The sequence below is a fragment of the Populus euphratica genome, unplaced genomic scaffold, assembly GCF_000495115.2.
Source record: "Populus euphratica unplaced genomic scaffold, PopEup_1.0 scaffold1806.1, whole genome shotgun sequence".
NCBI classification, from domain to species: domain Eukaryota; kingdom Viridiplantae; phylum Streptophyta; class Magnoliopsida; order Malpighiales; family Salicaceae; genus Populus; species Populus euphratica.
Window position 1 is genome coordinate 31283 of NW_011501638.1, and position 5544 is coordinate 36826.

The window sequence follows — 5544 nt, forward strand, 5'->3', positions numbered from 1 at the left end:
ATAATATAACCATATGTAATTAGGGTACTCATTTCACATGATTACATAACAATAAACAGATTTATAAATCACCAAGTAATAAAAAATAAACAACAAGCTTGTTAATGAGTTTTGCATGTGAAAAAAAAACCTTTTAAGCTCGTTAGCTCTCGCTCAAACACATAGAAAAAAATGGGAGCTTACATTCTCTGGTTAAAACTCTAATCATCTCTTACATTTCCCTAATAAACACGCAGCTTAACCCATGTTTTGCATATGCTCATGAGACTAAATTTAATAGCTTATAATTCCATTCCCCCCCTCTCTCAGTTAGTTCCCCTCTCTCATTCCGCTGTTTCCTGTTCCCTCTCAATTGATTCCCCTCGTTCCCTCTCCCCTGTTCCTTGTTCCCTGTTCCCTCTCCCTCTCAGTTGATTCCCCCTGTTCCCTCTCCCTCTCGGTCGATTCCCCTCTCCTTCTCGGTCGATTCCCACTGTTTACTCTCCCTCTGGGTCGATTCCCCTCTCCTTCTTAGTCGATTCCCACTATTCACTCTCCTTTCGGTTGATTCCTCCTGTTCCCTCTCCCTCTCGGTCGATTCCCCTCTCAATTTCTCTTATTCCCCCATTCCACTGTTCCCTCTCGGTTTCTCTCATTCCCCTTCCCCTGTTCCCTCTCCCTCTCTATATCTCTCATGCCCTTGTTCCTGTCGGTTTCCCCGTGTTCCCTTTCTGTTTCTCTCACCATTTGTGCATAAAGAAGCAAATATTTAAGACAAAAAAGCAGGACAAATATCAAACATTCAAGGGGCAACATGGCTCCTCCTTCCCAGTTCTCCCCCGGCTACTATTAAAAAAAGAGAGAGCAAGGGTTGATTCTCAATGCTTCCAACATAGTTTGGGGATTTTCAAGTGCCTCTCTCTCTGCACTTGATGGTGTTTGTTTGGGTAGAATAAACTGCCGAATGTGAGTGATGAAGAATAAAATTATCATGGAAAAATTGTTGTGTTATGGAAATATTATGCAATAATTTTAACAGATCTACGAAGAAGATAAAAACATAAAGGAAATAATAAAAAAAAAATACCTGAAATTAATTGTTCAAGTGAAATGCTTCAATTGTCCAGAGAAGAAATGGTTCTGAAATGCTTCCAATCATTTTTTTAAAAAAGGAGAGACAGACCGTGATTTATAAAAGTATATAATGAAAAAAAAGAAAGTGTTTTCCTTTCTTTATCAGAAGGAAAACACATTCCTTTCATGAAGCATTTTTTTTATGTTGACCGGAATTAAGTTTCCATTAACTACTTTTTCATTTTGTTACCAAACATGGGAAAGTAAGGAAAATGAATTCTAGGAATTCGTTTTCCTTGAAACAAACAAGGCATTAAGTAAAAATGTGAAAAATCTTAAATATTACTGTGCAGTAATACTACACTACCAAGCAAGTGGAAATAAGACACTTTTAACCATCTAGGTGGTGGCTAAATAGTAAGAATTTGGGACTAAAGGGTTTGCTCCCTTTATGGTCTCAGGTTCGAGTCCTTGGTTGCTCATATGATGATCATTAGAGGCTTACATGGTCGTTAATTTCAGGACCCATGAAATTAGTCGTGGTACGCGCAAACTGGCCTAGACACTCATGTTAATCTAAAAAAAAATAATAAGGCACTTTTCAACACTTCAAAAGCATCAAATATCAGGTGTGCTACAGGGTATAGATCATTGTGTACAATACCATATAATTGCAGACAAGGAGTGTCACATGAAATAGAAGAATAGAATAGGTAATTGAAAGTCCCTTGTTCACTATTTATTAATAAATGATATGATACTTTATAAATATTAATTAGTAACCAAATAAATAAAAATATAAAAAACTTAATTACAAAAAAATATTTGGTTGCAAAAGAAAAACCTTTTAAAAACTCTTCAAAAAATTAAAAAAACTTTTTTAAAAAATTAAATTTAGGATAAATAATTTTTTATTAGTTTGAAAGATTTTAAGAGAAGTATTTTCAGTTATAAATTTATCAAAAATGTAAAAAAAATAAAAAATGCTTATGTGGAATTTTCTTAGCCTTGGCATGACAAATTCACAGTAATGGTTCGTGAAAGATGCCGCCAACCACCATCGATAAAGGGTTTTCATGTAATTTTATTAAATATTATATTATTTTGATATTTTGATTTTAAAAATAAAAATATATTTTTAATATATTTATTTTAATTTCAAACATCCTGAACATGTGCCATTTTCTTAGCCTTGCCATGGCAAATTTGACAGTTGTGGTTCGTGAAAGATGCTGCCAGGGCCAACTGCAATCAACCAATTAATAAATGTGAGGGAGGGACCCTCCATTTTAAAGTTGAATGAATCTGATCACCATTCCAAAACACGCTTCATTTTCTCTTTAATATTTCACAGCACACTTCTCTCTTTCCCGTGCTCAATATTTCTTCTTTGATTTCCCCAACAAAAACAAGACAATATGGCAGCAGAGCTTCTTCTTACGTTTGCCGTGGAGGAGTCTTTGAGAAGGATGATTCCCATAGCTGCTGAAGGGACCGGACTTGCTTGGGGATTGAATGGACGGCTGCAAAAGCTCGTAGATTCTTTAACCATGATTCAAGCTGTGATGCGAGATGCAGCAACAAGGCCAGCGGCAGAAGATGGTATGAAGCGTTGGATGGATAAGCTTCAAGATGCAGCTCATGATGCTGAAGATTTTCTAGACGAGTTTGATTATGAACAGAAGGGAAAGGTATGTGATTTTGTTTCACTCCACAACCCTATTGTATTCCGTTGGAAAATGGGTCATAAAGTCAAGAGGATCCATGGAGCCTTAGATGAAATCCTGAAACTGGGCGGTGATCTTGGATTGGCAAATCGCCCTGAAGTTAGGCGAGATCCACCCCGGCAGACAGATTCCTTCCTTGACAGCTCAGCTGACACCTCAGCAGTTGTAGTAGGAAGGGAGGATGATGTCTCTAAAGTTGTGGAATGGCTGACTAGAATGACCAAATCCCAACATGTCCTTTCGATTGTTCCTATAGTGGGGATGGCTGGCCTCGGAAAGACTACTATAGCAAAGAATGTTTATAAAGAAGTCAAGGAAAGAAAGCTTTTTGATGAAACAATATGGGTTTGTGTTTCTAATCATTTTGATGAAGTGAAGATTTTACGAGAAATGTTGCAAACGATAGATAAAACTACGGGGGCGTTGGAGAATATTGATGCAATTCTTCAAAACCTAAGGAAACAGCTGGAAAATAAAACATTTCTTCTCGTTCTCGATGATGTGTGGAATCGTAATCGTAATAAATGGAATGGTTTGAAGGATGGGTTTTTAAAAATTAAAAGCAAAAATGGGAATGCTTTTGTTGTTACAACCCGCATTAAGGAAGTAGCAAGCATGATGGAGACTTCTCCTGGATTTCAGCTCGAGCTAGAAAAACTATCAGATGATGAATGCGGGTCCATTATCAAGCAAAAAGTGAGTGGGGGTGGAGGAGCACCATTAGCTGCAGACTCGGAATCTATTGGAAAAGAGATTGCAAAGAAATGTGGGGGGCTTCCATTGCTTGCTAATGTTTTGGGAGGAACACTGCGGCAAAAGGAGACAAAGGAGTGGGAGTCAATTCTAAGCAATAGATTTTGGCATTCCACCGATGGAAATGAAGCTTTGGATATATTGAGATTCAGTTTTGATCACTTGTCATCTCCATCACTGAAAAAATGTTTTGCATACTGTTCCATTTTTCCTAAAGATTTTGAAATTGAAAGGGAAGAGCTAATTCAACTTTGGATGGGTGAAGGTTTTCTTGGGCCATCAAATCAGAGGATGGAAGACATGGGCAACAAGTATTTCAATAAGTTGCTTGCAAACTCCCTTTTTCAAGATGTTGAAAGGAATGAGTATGGGATGGTAACAAGTTGCAAGATGCATGATCTTGTGCATGATCTTGCATTACAGGTCTCAAAAGCAGAAACGTTAAATCCAGAGCCGGGCTCGACTGTTGATGGTGCATCTCATATTCTTCATCTCAATCTCATTTCTTGTGGGGATGTTGAGTCAACATTTCAAGCGGTTGATGCTATAAAGTTGCGTACTGTTTTCTCAATGGTTGATGTATTGAATCAGTCTAGGAAATTCAAAAGCTTGAGAACTCTCAAATTGCAACGGTCTAATACTAGAATTACCAGATTCAATTTGCAAGCTGAGACATTTGAGATATCTTGATGTCTCACATACCAATATCAAAGCATTACCATAATCCATCACCAATCTCTACCTTTTGGAAACATTAAGACTCACTGATTGTTTCTGGCAACAAAAGCTTCCCAAGAAAATGAGAAATTTAGTTAGCTTGAGACACCTTCATTTTAATGATAAAAACCTAGTGCCGGCTGATGTGAGCTTCTTAACACGTCTACAAACGTTGCCAATCTTTGTTGTGGGTCCAGATCATAAAATTGAAGAGCTGAGATGTTTGAAGGAGCTAAGAGGAGAATTGGAGATATGGTGTCTTGAGCGAGTGAGAGACAGAGAAGATGCGGAGAAGGCAAAACTGCGTGAAAAAAGAATGAACAAATTGGTGTTTAAATGGAGTGATGAAGGTAATAGCAGTGTTAACATCGAGGATGTCCTTGGTGTCCAGCAGCCTCACCCAGACATAAAAAGCTTAACAATTGAGGGTTACTGGGGTGAAAAGTTCCCATCATGGATGTCTATGTTGCAGCTCAATAATTTGATGGTGCTGAGATTGAAAGATTGCAGCAACTGCAGACAACTCCCAATACTCGGATGTTTTTCTCGCCTTGAGATTCTAGAGATGAGTGGAATGCCTAATGTGAAATGTATAGGCAATGAGTTCTATAGTAGTAGTGGCAGCACAGAAGTACTGTTTCCAGCACTAAAAGAACTCAGCCTGTTGGGTATGGATGGTCTTGAAGAATGGATGGTACCGTGTGGAGAAGGTGATCAAGTATTTCCTTGTCTTGAAAAGTTGAGCATTGAGTGGTGTGGCAAGTTGAGAAGCATTCCGATATGTGGTCTTTCATCTCTTGTGGAATTTGAAATTGCAGGATGTGAGGAACTGAGATATTTGTCTGGTGAATTTCATGGCTTCACGTCTCTTCAGTTGTTGAGCATAGAGGGTTGTCCAAAGCTGACATCAATTCCAAGCATACAACACTGCACAGCTCTGGTGAAATTGATTATATTTATGGCTGCCTTGAGTTGATCTCAATTCCTGGTGATTTTCAAGAATTGAAATATTCTTTGAAGATATTGTCGATGTATAATTTGAAATTGGAAGCTCTTCCGAGTGTTGCGCATCTCTAGAGGAATTGTACATATGGGATTGCAGGGAGCTTATCCATATCAGTGATTTACAAGAATTGTCTTCGCTTCGAAGATTAGAGATTAGAGGTTGTGATAAGATCAGCAGTATTGAACGGCATGGTTTACGACAATTACCTTCTCTTGTTTATTTAGAAATCAGTGGGTGTCGGAGTTTGAGTCATTTCCCGGACGATGATTGCTTAGGCGGCCTCACCCA

The 5544-nt window shown here is 38.2% G+C and overlaps 1 pseudogene; it reads left to right on the top strand.

Moving 5' to 3' along the window:
• The first annotated feature begins 2322 nt into the window (after positions 1 to 2322).
• On the top strand, positions 2323 to 5539 carry LOC105118202 (putative disease resistance protein RGA4; annotated as a pseudogene).
• Positions 5540 to 5544: the final 5 nt, after the last annotated feature.